Source organism: Sinocyclocheilus anshuiensis, unplaced genomic scaffold, assembly GCF_001515605.1.
Source record: "Sinocyclocheilus anshuiensis isolate Anshui unplaced genomic scaffold, SAMN03320099.WGS_v1.1 scaffold633, whole genome shotgun sequence".
NCBI lineage: Eukaryota > Metazoa > Chordata > Actinopteri > Cypriniformes > Cyprinidae > Sinocyclocheilus > Sinocyclocheilus anshuiensis.
Genome location: NW_015539860.1, coordinates 68479 through 83220, shown reverse-complemented (window position 1 = coordinate 83220; position 14742 = coordinate 68479). Strand labels below are relative to the sequence as shown.

At 38.4% G+C, this 14742-nt stretch overlaps 1 pseudogene; it reads left to right on the top strand.

Annotated features, from left to right (window-relative positions):
• Positions 1-4347, top strand: part of LOC107684907 (transmembrane protein 132D-like) — a 25388-nt pseudogene extending 21041 nt beyond the window's left edge.
• The last annotated feature ends 10395 nt before the right edge of the window (positions 4348-14742 follow it).

Sequence of the window (14742 nt, the reverse complement as noted above, 5' to 3'; positions counted from 1 at the left end):
CGTGTGAGGGATGTTTTATTACGGATGCACGCACTTTATTTCACGTCTTCTGAACTGTTGACAACCAACATCTGCTTATACCCCCATTGAAAGGCTTGGAGGGGCCAGGACAATTTTTAATATAACTCCGATTGGATTCGTCTGAAAGAAGAAAGTCACATACACCTAGGATGCTTTGAGGGTGAGTAAAACACAGGCAAATTTTCATTTTTGGGTGAACTAACCCTTTAATAATATTTTAATGCACAATTTATATTGTGAATTGTTCTTGAATTTTGAATCTTGTATTCCACTCTGAATTTTATTTTCTCGTATTATTTTTAATTTTGGTTCCTAGCTCAGAACTTCTATATTTGATGTTCCACCTCATACAGACTTTTTCCACTTTAAAACTGCTCTAAGGCGTTCTTGTTAGAATAGAGAATGTGTTCCGCAGAGATATCCTGGCAGTTTTTTATGACATTGCAGAGACATTCGTTATAAGGTAGAGATGAGAGATTGCTGAGCATAGTCAAATAGCAGATAGCAGAAAAAAACATATATTAGGAACAGGAAAGTGAGGAAAAGAGTTGTTCATCTTCTCTCCGCATGTTTCTCAGAGTGAGCTGGGACACAGAGGAAGAGGATGAGAGGAAGGGCCGAGGCTGCATGCTGCAGTATCAGCACAGTTTGATTCGAGTGCTTACGGTCTTCACCGCAGAATCGCCAGATCCAAGCAGTCCATCTCCTGCATACTTCCTTGGCTCTGATTGGCAGGTAGATGTGACGCGGCTGGTGCGCTACTTTCTGAGAGTTGGGGATACGAGCATCGCTCGCCTGCAGGCAGGATCCGTGCTGACAGGCAAGGCTGTGGGAGTCACCACTGTGCAGGTAATGGTAATAATGACAGAGTCGCCCGCAGATGTCAGCTTTGCATGATTCTCATTATTCATTAAGACAACAAAGTTTAGTGTGGGTTTAATTAATATGAGTGACAATACAGACAGCACATAGATGGATTGCTTGTTTTGTGCTTGTTTTTTATTGGAAGACAAATAAATTAGAAATTATGCCATGCTGTTTTCTGTTGTGTTTTGGTTTTTGTTGATCAGGTGATGTCTCCGTTGTCGAACTCGGTTCTGGCTGAGAGGATGATCCGGGTTCTGGATGATAAAGTCAGTATTACAGAGCTGGGCGTGCAGCTGGTCTCTGGCCTTTCCCTGAATCTGCAGCCCAGGAAGTAGCAGGGCCATCGTTGCCAAGACAACTACACAGGAGATCATACACTACCCCAAGCAGGTAATTCATGTAGCTACATGGGCTGTCAGTCTAATTAATCAAATTATAAGCTAATTAATCAAACCACAAAAAATTGCATATATAAGAGACAAGAGAAAAGCCCCCCAAAAGATAATTCAAAGACATGACGTTAATTGTGGTTGACACATAAAAATGGAATAGAACAAATGGCTTTAAATGTCAATGTATTGTAGTTTTTTTTCCATATCATTGAACATTGAACTGGCATATAGTACAGTGCAAAGCAATCTATAGATTCACGCATTATTACCTGTGCATTGCATTTTGCACCATGAGTACTGGTTTTGAAATACTGTGTGAAATTAGAAACAGTTCAACAACCCAAAACTCTGTCCTGCATGAACGACTCTTTCAGTCTTTAATAAATTAAATACTTTTAATAATTATAAATAAAAAAACTTTTTTGCATTTTTATTATTTAATTATTTTTAAATGATTAAAGGTACTAAATTAACATTGCATTTACATTAAATTGACATTCATATTAGCTACTAAAGAAATGCATCATCCATCCAAGCTGTTTAAAAGAATCTTTAGTGTCTGGTACCGTTAATCACTATCTACGAGAGGCACTGACCATTAGGCATAAGGAACAAGAGTTGTACAACGAGTAAAACTATGCTCTAAATTTCTTCATATAACTGCCTGTTTCAGTGCCAGGTCTGAGTGGCATAACATGATCCAATCAATGTCAAGCTATTAGTACTCAGCGAGAGGCCTCATTCGTCTCTTGATGGGCTTTACAAGCAGAGCTCCTAAGGCAATGCATAATGTATTTCACCCCAGAATATAGGACAGCCTGTGGTGCCGTTTGCTTATACTGTATTAGCCAACAGCTCTGGGTTATTGTGCCACAGCTTATTATGGTACAAACTCTACACTGTGCCCTCTGGTGGTTAAGCAAATGGAGTTTTGAACACAAACAATGCATGTTTTTTTTTAAGCCTATCACATACTACAAGGGTGTCCAAATTCAGTTCTGGAGGGCCACTGTCCTGCAGAGTTTACCTCCAACTTGCCTCAACACACCTGCCTGGAAGTTTCTAGTATGTCTAGTAAGACCTTGATTAGCTGTTCAGGTGTGTTTAATTGGGGTTGGAGCTAAACTCTGTAGGACAGTGGCCCTCCAGGAGCAGGATTGGACACCTCTGACATACTACACCCTGCCAAAGAGCTACTTAATATGAAATTAACATGGCCATATCATTAAGATGTAGTTCTAGCTATCATGCTAACTGGAAATTATTTCCAAGTTGACCAGCTTTGATGCTTCAAACTTGGATGAGCCTGTTATAGTGGTACATAATGTTTAAGTTGATATTTATTATTTTATACTACAGGAGGCAGTGGTTGGCTGCTGGCTAAAGTTCAGTGATGGCTCCCAGACTCCTCTTGATCTGTACGATCCCAGTGGTTATTCCCTCACCATTTCTTCACTGGACCCAAGGGTAGCATCTGTGCGGAAGATCCCAGGGTCCATCTTTGTTGTGGTTGCTGAATCCGAGGGACAGGGCTTACTGCTCAGAGCGGAGCTAGCTATCTGTGAGGCCTGTCAGAAATCTAAACGCAAGAGCAAACTGGCTGTGGGTGGAGGCATGGTGAAGGTGAAATTCCCGCCGGATGAACAGCTTGCAGGGACTGGCAGAAAAGAAAGTGACCGGGCCAATGATGGTGAGGATGGAGACAAATTGATCCTTACATCCCCTCTGAACACACTTCAACACACCGTTATCCAAGAGAGCACCACAAATGCGATCAAAGCAGCAACCAAATCCAACTTTCAAGAAGCAATAGGAGATGGCTTATCCACAATTAAGTCAATAAACACTATGGATAAAACACTCATTACCAAGCCTGTCGCAGACAGAGCACTTGTTACTGTAGGTCCCAGAAGTCCAATAAAGAATGGGTATGGAAACTTGCTTGAGAACGCCAACTTCCCATTTCCACCGGAAGAACCCAAGCGAGAACCACCCCTAGTGGAGAGCGATCTGATACAGATGTTTAGTGTGTTCACAGACATAGAGGTCTGCATCTATGCATTGGTAGGACTCTCTTGCTTGGCCGTTATCGCCATCTTGCTTCACTGTGCTACCAACAGTGCAAGATCACGCAGCAAGAAGTCTCCGGTTCAGTGACAGGGTCAGTCCGAGCACAAGCATCACTGGGTACGTCTAGGCACAGCTGCAGAGCAAAACAGAGCTGTGCCGATTGCAACTACCTCCAAGCAGGAGATGCAGGCAGCTGTGAAGATCCCGAGAGCCGTTCAGATGCAGAATAGCAGAGGCCCGGAGACAATCCAGCCAAGGGAGATCCCAGCCATTGCAGGTGAGGAGAGAACTGCCACTCTGGGGTGAAGAACCAACACGCTTCCTCCAAGGCGGGATCCGATGGCTCCATTGCCTCCGATGGCTGTCAGATCAGCCACCCTGCTGGCAAGGCCGGTTCGCAGTGAACCTCTACATTCTCCAACAAACAAAAGGAATCGAGTACAGTTTACAACCTTCGCTACTCTGGACATCAAACATCTGGCTGCTCTCAAGAACGGCCAGAACTTCAGCTGGGCCAGCCAACCAGTTGGAGGTAGTCAAGCTGCCAGTATTGGCCAGGGTGGGTTAAATGGTAAAGCCGAAAGAGTCAATCATGTACATTTTTGTAGCCCAGTGGAAGTATTTGGTCAGACACCGGAATCCAAAGATTCCCAAGGGTTTCTTCCAGAAGGTCCATGGCCTGTGGCTACACCAGTGTCAAAAGTGTGATGCAGGAAATGGCCGTTTATACAACAGCTCTGTTGGCCTCATTCATGAAATAAGAGCAGGAATTTCGGTGTAAATTGTCCATGAATCCATTCTTATATAAATTGTTGCACTGAACTGAATTTGACAGTTTGTATAGTAATGTTTTTATGAACAATTTAACACAAACATTTCTTTCTCATTTATCTGCATGCCTGTCTGAAAAGTTTATCTAAATTTGATGTAAATATTTCTGCAACCTTTTACAATATTTACTTTTCCTGCTTTTGTATATTTGTAATATTAAAATTAATTAATTAATAATATTAAAATGAGTAGAAACAGATCACAACAAATATTTAAAATATATATATAAAATCGCTGATAATATATTATAGAAACTTGTATATTGTTTTATAATGAACCCCTTCTTGTGTTTTTAAACAGGCAAATACTGTACATGTAATTTAATTAAATGTATAAAAATGAAAAGGTGTAACATATATCAATTACTACAAATATGTTGTACAGTATAATATTAAAGTGCCCCTATTATGGATTTTTGAAAATTACCTTTCATGCAGTGTGTAACGTAGCTGTATTTGACTGTAAACAGTCTGCAAAGTTGTAAAGCTGAAAGTGCATCATAAATAAAGCTATTGTCTCTCAAAACCAGTCGACTCTGAATCGCTTCAATGAGTCGTTTAAATTTCGAATCCCATTTCCATGAAGTTCATATGCCACAAGTTGCCACATTTGCATAATGCCCGCCTACGTCCTGCGTGGACATCCCACGAAAACTTGAACCCCTCAAACGCTGTAGCTCGTTCGTGTGGATATTAGTGATGGTGAAATGAAGCTTTGCGAAGCACCGAGGCTTTCCCCTCAACTGTATCATAAAAAGGTTCATTACTCAAAGCTTTTCAACAAGTTGCACAGGTGTTTGTGTGCGAAAAACGAAGCTTGAACGTCACAGATCACGTGATTATGGCAAAACGAATTCCCTGTGAGATGTTTTTTTTTTTTTTTTTGTACAAGCTTCGAAGCCTCTGTGCCGAACGTCACATCAATAGTGGATATCATATGTCGACAAGACGCTGTGCTCTGCACTGTGAAAAAGTAAATTCGGTTTATTTTCTCTTCCAAAGAATGAGGCTGTGAAGAATCAGTGTTTAAAATTCATCTTTACTACGATACCACAGAAGTATAATCCCCAAATTTTGCTTCCCCAATCTCCGCGAGTTCAACGCAGGATTCATAAAATGGTTGTCCTTGAAAGATGGGTCAGTGTCCAGTTTGTTTGGACCAGTAAACACTATTGCAAGCTCACACTTGACTGAAACACAAAATAAAAGCAGCGCTGCAAAAAAATTAGTAGCTATAGCCATGGAAAATATGTTTGCAAAACTTTTTTTTTTTCCTCACAATACTTCATTTATATTTTGCAATTCTTTTATTTTTGTTTACAAAAAGCACATTTATTTTTTCTCAATACTTGAATTTTCGCTTGTAAAACTATTTTCTTTTGCAATACTTCAATTATTTTGTTGAATATATGTGGCATTGAATTGACTCCATAGTAGACCAATCACAACAGACTGGGTAATCGGACCAATCAGAGCAGAGTAGCCTCACACAAAGGGCGGTTTGGAAAGATGAATCTTTGAATGAATCGTTTGAGAGTAGTTGAGAAATAAGGTAAATTTAAATGCGTATTATAAGAAAATGAAAGTGTTTTTTGACCTTTTTATGCATGTAAACCTGTTGTTGTGGACTCCCAAAACCAAATTATAAACATTTCAAATAGCATAATATGGGCACTTTTAAGCTTATTTTATATTAAAGTTAATATTAAATGATAAATTACATTTCTTCTTATGAACTGTAACTACACTGCAAATAATAGCCCCAGTTTTCAATATCAACTATTGATTTTCTGCTTTTATGAATTTATCAAATAAAGTGTCTGATTGTGTACATTTCTAATGTTGTAGTGGTCCTTAATGACACAATGTTTTGTGCCCAACGTATCACATCCTTTATTTATGTTAACACTGATGCATAGTGGCTCTGGTTCCTCTTATTATTAATATGTGTATTCATCCATTTTATCACTGCAGCAGTACAGCTTCTTATAATGTTCCACATGCCTCCTGATTGTTTCCTGGTTCAGAGGCCTTTATCTAGTCTTTGACCCATGCTCTGGTTCAGCTCATCAGTGACAGCTTGGAGTATAAAGAAGGAAATCTCTGCAGCAAACAAACCGCTCTGTTTTATTATGATGCCACCAACCCTAGCTTTGCAATGACTGCCATCGCCCTTCGCCTCAAAAAAAAAAAAAAACTCTCTGAGTAAGCACTGCTTGAAATCTTGAAATTGCGTTCTCCTCATTGCATGTGAAGAAATAGGCTGGACTGGACCAGATAATCTGATGTGTTGCACCTCAGGACTGTTGTAGATTTGCAGGGAGGATTTCATCTCCAAAACAGCCCTAAGTTTCTTCCGCAGTAGTGAACAGTGATGTATGAAATACACTGCCAAACATGTTGCCTTTGTGTAAACACTTCCTTTAAGAATTTTTTTTTTTTGCATTAATTTGCATTTCATTTCACAACATAATTTGCATTTAACAACATGTATTCTAGTATAAAGCATGCCAAACTGAATTGTTTTAATATAGGAGTGAACCCACTAAAATGGGTTGCAATTCTGTGCTGATGGGATCTTAGTGTAGAGAAGTATTTTTAGTGTATATTATAGGGAGGGAGGAAAGTATAAAAGTATATTATAACGCACAAGTAGGGAGGAAAACCCCATATCTTTTTTTTTGTCAGTGTTAATATACATTTGTCATGTACCATGTGTTAGGCTGGTAAATCACACTATGTTCTTTAAATATTGTCAGTTTTCCTACTTAGTACTTAATAATTTTGTTGTTTTGTTGGGTCTTTTCATCTCATGACAATATTATTATTTTATGTTTGGTTTTAAATCAAATATGAAATGCATTAAGACTTTTTTTTAACGTTTTACTTTTTGTGGTACTTGGGTCACAACTACTAGTCCAGTGTAAAATATGACACATAACCAGTTTGAGGAGCACTGCTATACTGTAGATTTTGATGGAGGTGAATTCTTTCCAAAAAAGGGAAAAGGGCAAAGTCATGCACCAATTCTGCTCATTGTCTAGTTCCTAACTACTTAAGAATTTTAGAATAATCTGTGAAATTTTCCAGTAATAGGATGAGCATAGCACAAAGAAATACATATTTGTGTGTAGGATGTTTTAAATAACAGCTACGTCTGTGCTATCATTACAAAAGTGTCGGATATTCTATTGACAGATTTACAGGATTGAGGTCATTGTGTTTCTGGATTATGCATTAGCTGATCTCTGCCCACATGTGGGCCAAACATGGTGAATCTGCTCTTAACTCCTTTCACTTCTGGCTTGTATGTAATTGTGGTCAAAGGTAGTATGTTTAGCCAGTGTGTCTGCACTTTTTCAAGTACATTTCAAAGAGTTTATTTATTTGAGAGGGTGTATGTTATAGGACAACTTTTGTTTTCTATAGTTAGCTGGATTTTCTCATAGATATAATAATAGATATAATCTTTTGCAAATCCAAAGACAGAAAAATATATAAATGATATGAATATCTTATATAATATCTTTTCAGTGTTAGCTGAAGGCTTTTACCACTGCATGATAAGACCATGACCACAAAAAAAAACAAAAACCAGTGGTTGTAAACATTCCTTCATCACTTCACACTTCATCAGTGTCTGCTGGAACCATCACTGACAATCCGATGAACAGAGTGGAGGACTTGGCATCCTCTTACAGAGGAACTGTGATGAAAGCAGGCACAATGGTAAGCTTCCACGAGTTGATGAGGGAGGATAGCAATAGTGAGGCAGTGCTGAATGACGGTTGGTGGGATATCAGTTATTGAAAAGAAAATGGGAGAGCATGGCCTCTCATAAAAGACTAAATGAAACTAAATGTTGTGTAGTGTAGTGAATCAAGGTTGGTAACCAGAAGGTTTGGTGATTTGATTGTGACTTGAGCAAAGCACTTAAAGGGTTAGTTCACCCAAAAATGAAAATTGGCTTGTGTTTTACTCATCCTCGAAGCATATAGGTGTATATGACTTTCTTCTTTCAGACGAATCCAGTCGGAGTTATATTAAAAATTGTCTTGGCTATTCCAAGCTCTATCATTGCAGTCAGCGGGTGTTGCAGTTGAACAGTCCACAAGTCGTCAAATAAAGCTCGCGCATTCATAATAAAACGTGCTTCAGACGGCTCCGGGGGGTGAATAAAGGCCTTCTGTAGTGAATCCATGCGTTTTTGTAAGAAAAATATCCATATTTCAAACGTAATAAACACTTTTATTATTAGCTAATTTTCATTTTTGGGTGAACTAACCCTTTAAACCCAGGTTGCCCCTCCTCACTTTTTAAAAATTCAGGGCTTTTACAACCTAATGGGATAACAGAACATTTAAAGTTCATGTGATATCATAGAAGTGCATTTTAAAGTTGAAGAACCTCTATAGATTGCAATAATCTGGTTCCGGAAGTAAAAATGCTATTAATTTTCTCTGTAGGGGAATTGATTTTTAATGATAGCTCGTAAAATGTTAAAGACAGACCTACTGTGAGCTATGAGGTTGTTAATCAATAGTAAATTTTGTTGAAGCATTCAGTCCACATTATTTCAACATTTTTTTTAATAATCAGGTTTTTTTAATAATCGGGTACATTGTATTTATTTGGTAAGTGGGATAAAATCATTGCCTAGAATAATTGAGGCCTAGCTGAGCTGGTTCGCTCAAAGCAGCCGGATGGTTTTTTAGAAGCTTTAGGTTGAGGAAAAAGATCTGGAAGTGGTCATATCTGTATTGGTACAATATATCAGATTTGTCTGAAGTATTAGAATATTTGAAGAGAAGTCTGCTCTCTGCCCCAGTTTAAGCTATTTAGAGGCTGATGAACTGTTTTGGCTTGAAAGAGTTTTACAGTGTATGAAATGTCTTCCGCAGATGTACTGACAAACTCTGAGAAGAGCATTTAAAGTTCAACAAATCTCACTTGAAAGTTCAGATGATGTGTTTCTATGCTTTTTGAAAATAATATGAAGTCAGCCTGTATTCGCTTGGCCCCACACGTATTTAATCTAATTCTGTTTGCTGAGTCATCGGGTTGTGGTTTTTTGAGACTGTGCTTAGTCTTTTAGCAGGCTGAAAGAGCTGCAAATTTAAGCAGAAGCAAATTCAAAACAGAATTTGCTAATCTTGAAAAGATTAAAAGCAAAGGGCTGGATATCTACAGTAAAGCCTTTACAGTAACGCCACAGGAGGCCTGATGGTGCCCAATTCTTTGTAATTGCCAGAATGCGCTTTCAGCTCTTTGAGCAAAATTGTATCTAATTTGTCGAGGAACACATTACCGTTTTGCTCTAGTAGTCAAACATAATGCTGAAATGAATAAATAAAAGTTAGAACTGTAGTAACATGTTAAAACCAGTACGAAAAGCTGCACTTTAGATACAACTGAAAAATAAGGGTTGTCTGAAGTTTAAGTCAAGCATTCATTAAAGCACTTCCTTAATATTCTGACTTGGCTGAACTAATTTCTGCAATTGTCTGATTTGAGGCAATGTAGGAAACGTGGAATTAGCTAGTGTCTTGGGCTGCTTTAATTAGATTTGACATAAGAGAGGCGGGGTGGTGGGTAGCTCAGGGTCTGTGAAAAGACGTAGACCAAGAGCTTGTAACACTCCAAAGAGAAAGGAAAAATTGAAATCGCATCATATGACCCCTTTAAAAAAATGAATGAACAAGGTGAAAGACTATCAAAAGTTTGGAAATGGTTGCTTTTGTGCTCAGGAGGGGAATATATTTGGACATATTTTCTGTAGCAGCTTGTGCAATTTGTTTGGAGCCCATCTTGTTTTGCGTCTGGCAAGTGCTGCTGCTTATCGCTTTGATCTGTGACAGCCAGTTATTTCTCTTCTGTTTCTGAGCGCTGTCACCCGGAGTCAGACTGCGGACCTACACATTGCTGTCTCAAACAAACATTAGGCCAGTTGTAAACACACGGTTCCCTCTCTTTTTGGTCTCTCTTACACATAACTTCCCACTTTTTGCAATACCCCTTTTTTTCTCACACTGACTTCCATGTGTCCTATAAGAGAGAGCAGGGATAAATGAAACACTTTGGTTTTTACTCATTTATTAAGAAAATCACTAAGACTAAAGCTTTGAATTGTGCCTCAAACTGTCAGCAACCATTACCCTTGTCAATTCAATTTATAACTTAATTGAGTCCGAAAAGCTTAAATTTAGACCAGCTCTCTTAAATTCAATATAAAGTGATGTTCGCAGCCCATTTTACTTCTGTAATGTGATGTTTTTGAGTTTTATTGTATGTTATATACTGTATATTGATTTATTTTCAATATGCTAATATTCTAATGTGCTAATATAATATTTATAATATGTCAATTTGGTGCTGGAGATATTTCTTATTATCAATGTTGAAAACGGCTTAATATTTTCTTTGTGGAACTGTTACACAATCCTGAATAGTCCTTAAAATTGTATGATATTTTCCACAAAAATATTGATAATAACAACTAAGCACCAAAAAAGATTTATGAAGGATCATGTGACATTGAAGACTGGACTAATGCCTGCTGAAAATTCAACTTTGCTGTCACAGGAATAAATTATAAAAATATTTCATAATAGGCAACAATTATTTTAAACAGCAATATTTCATAATACAGTTTTACTGTATTTTTATCAAATAAAGCCTCAGTGAGCATAAGAGATTTCTTTCAAAAATATTTTAAAAAACTTAACTTTTGACCAGTAGTGTATATTGATAATAAATCTATACTGAATGGCACAAAAAAAGCAAATTGGTTAAAACTATGTCTAAATAATTATTGGCTGCCATTATTCAGTAGCCTGCATGGCATAAGTGATGTCGTCGGAAAGGGGAAATCAGTTCAGAGAAAGAGCAAAGTACATTTTGATTAAAGATTATGAAGTCAACAGTTTGTTTTTTCGAAATAACATGCCCAGATGAATTGTTCACAAAAAGCCCAGGAACATGCATTAATAATGTAAATAAGGTCATGTTAAAGGTGCTTAGCAACACAACATTCAGAATGAATTTGTTATTTCAAAAGGATTTTACATTCAAGATGATAAAATGAAACAATCTCAAATTATAAATCGCACTTCATCAGTCTTCATATACCTCGCTTTTGTTAATGATTATTAAATATACTGCGCGTGTGTATAATTCATCTGGCTTCAGAAGTCAGGAGTTTGGAGTGTGCAGGGAGAAGAAATAATGATATGACTACACAGATCAAACCAGGTATTAAAGAGCTGTCACATGAAACGGGAGCACCTGCTGTGAGAGGATGTTTGTGACAACAGGAGGCCTGCAGAAAAGGGACAGGAGGGGGTTTAGGTGTTGACAGGATCCAGTGTTGACACAAACACTTATAAAGTATTCAACTCTTAACTCGTGTTGTGCAATCATTCTGCGCTGGTTGCAAAACATCTCCTGTATCATGCTAAATGTGCCGTGGCGGCAAATCTATCACACAACCGGCAATGATTTCACCTTTTTTGGTGCACGGTACTGTACCTCAGTGTTACAAATGAGGGGGATTCTTGTGCGAGCACCTTCTGTCTTTGTATTGAAAAACTCTTAATTGTGCAGCTACATTTAAAATAAAAAGTATTTCAAGAACAAAGACAAGGCCTTCATATTATGAGAATAAAATAAAAGCAAAGTTTCCTTACTTTAGCAAAGGAAAACCAGTCTCTTCTTGGTTTATATCGAAATCCTCCGACATTTTTCTTTGCAAATCCTCGGTTTGTACTTCTAATTCGTGACCGGCGTTTTGTTTTGTTCTCTCTCTGCATTTGTCACTAATCACGCAACGCATACGTGCTGCGTCATCCGCCGGAACTGCTTCAGTGTATGACAGTCAGCGCAAGTGAGAAAAAAGTGTTTATTACGTTTGAAAAATTGATATTTTTCTTAAAAAAACACATGGATTCGCTACAGGGGGCCTTTATTCATCCCCCGGAGCCGTCTGCGACACGTTTTATTATGAATGCGCGAGCTTTATTTGACGACTTGTGGACTGTTCAACTGCAACACCCGCTGACTGCAATGATAGAGCTTGGAATAGCCAGGACAATTTTTAATATAACTCCAACTGGATTCGTCTGAAAGAAGAAAGTCATATACACCTAGGATGCTTCGAGGGTAAGTAAAACACAAGCTAATTTTCATTTTTGGGTGAACTAACCCTTTAAGCTAACGGAGACTTGTTATAGCACTTGCATTTCATTGCTCTTTTGTTGATTTTGATTGCATCCATTGTCCTCATTTGTAAGTCGATTTGGATAAAAGCGTCTGCTAAATGTCTAAATGTAAATGTAAATCTTAAACCATAGGCTTTTACTCTGGTTGAAAACCGCAGGGAAATTTCTTTTTTTAAATGCTTCACTTGTGTTGACTGTTACAAACTTGGGAAGATGTTTGGCGCACGTCGCATTTTCAAATGCATGTTATAAGCGACTCAAACTCACAGCACTTGCAGAGATGGAGTTCGTGTGGAGCAGCGTTTACTGTGAATCGCTCAAAGACACTGAAAACACTGTTATCATGAGCGGTTCATCACAGCGCTTCACTCTGAAACAGTAGTTAATCAAATCAGTGAAATCACCTAAATGAGGCTTCAGTTCTACATCCAATTTCATAAGAATTGTACCTTTGGACCACCTAAATTAATGGGTATTCCTTACAGTGCACAACAGAATTTCATAAGTGTGAAGTTATTGTTTTAGGGTGAGCGAGTGCTGGTGATGACAGTGCAGTTGTCTATAGACGTCTACCTTTAGTTCAGGCTCAGTGTGGATGACCTCTTCTCTCCTGCCTTAAACTTCTAGATAGCATGACACAAGCGTTCTCTGTCAGTGCTATTGCTGCCCCATTCAGCCGAGGTCACTATCTGTCTGTGAAGCTGAGCAGATGATTTATGCCCATCTATTGCAATGCATCCGTTCACCGATTTTCCCATTAGAGCTGTTTCCAGCACCACATGAAAAACGCATCTCCTCTTAGGTCTGTTTTTAGTGCTTAATACTTAAGATTCCCTCATTTTCACAACATTAGAAATAGCCCAATCATATAATGGCTAAGTCGATGGCTGTCACCGGTCTTTGAAATCCCATCGTCATCTCTCCCGCATGTCAAAGGTTTGGTGGGTTTGGCCTCGAGCGCGGTGCTCAATCATTGACTGTCTTTCAGTTATCATTCCTCCCGGCTGCTCCACCGAGAGCACATTGTTTCTGCTGCACTGCAGGTCTGGTGTAATTTGCTGATCAATTAGCTGCCAGTTAAATGCTGGTGACACATCTGGCATGACCCTGGTCTCTCCCATGATATTCATTGTCTGTGTTTAACTGTATTATGAAGAGAGTGTATTCACAATGTGATTTACACATTCTGACTAGTATGTAACTTGGGTAAAATTCACTTATGTCATTTTGTGCAGATGCACAAATATTGTAATATGCGTATATCATATAAACTATGCACCTGCTAGTAAAGTTCATTGACTGTTCAGCTTCAGCTCAAGTAGGTAATTCCTTAAAACTATTCACTATGATTAGATTATTTGAAGCAATCATTTTATTCCAGTTTTTTTTTTTTTTTTTTTTAACTTTGTTTTTATTTTTTGTCATAATTTCTCGCCTCCTCTTTGTGATGTCTGACCCAGAAACATTTTAACGTACTGAATAAAAAAAAATACATAATTATTGTTTCTACTCCAAACAGATACTGTATATTGATTTAAATGTATATGAGAAAATGACCTCAAAAGATTCTAAACAGTTTTTATGACAGAATTTATTATTAGATTTATTCAAACATGCATTAAATAACTGAACATGTTATGTAAAAATATAATGCACTTATAATATAGTGATTTCTATCATGAGAACTCTCAGAAGATTTTAGCATGGTAATGGATATAACAATGTTAAAGGGGTCATATGATGCTTTTTTTAAAGATCATTATTTTGTGTATTTGGTGTAACAGAATATGTTGACATGCTTTAATGTTCAAAAAACACATTATTTTTCAAATACTGTACATTATTGTAGGTCCTCTATGCCCCGCCTCTCTCAAACGCTTCGTTTTCTACAAAGTCCCTCCTTCCGACAAGTGCAGTCTGCTCTGATTGGCCAGCTGACCCAGTGCATTGTGATTGGCCGAACACCGCAAGCACTCGTCGGAAATGTAACGCCCCTTACCATAATCGCGAGCTTCATCTTTCAAAATAAATGTAAAGACAGAGCCCGAAAGGGGAACAGAGTCGCGTGACAGACACAGTGATGAAGCTAATATGTGTTTGTGATGTGACCCCCTCTCTCTCTCTCTCTCTCACTCTCTCTGTCTCTCTCTCTCTCTCTCTCGTTCGCTCTCTCTCACTCTCTCTCTCTCTCTCTCTCTCTCGCTCTCTCTCTCTTTCTCTCTCTCTCGCTCTCTCTCGCGCTCTCTCTCTCGTGCTCTCTCTCTCTCTCGCTCTCTCTCTCGTGCTCTCTCTCTCTCTCTCGTGCGCTCTCTCTCTCTCTCTCGCGCTCGCTCTCTCTCTCTCTCT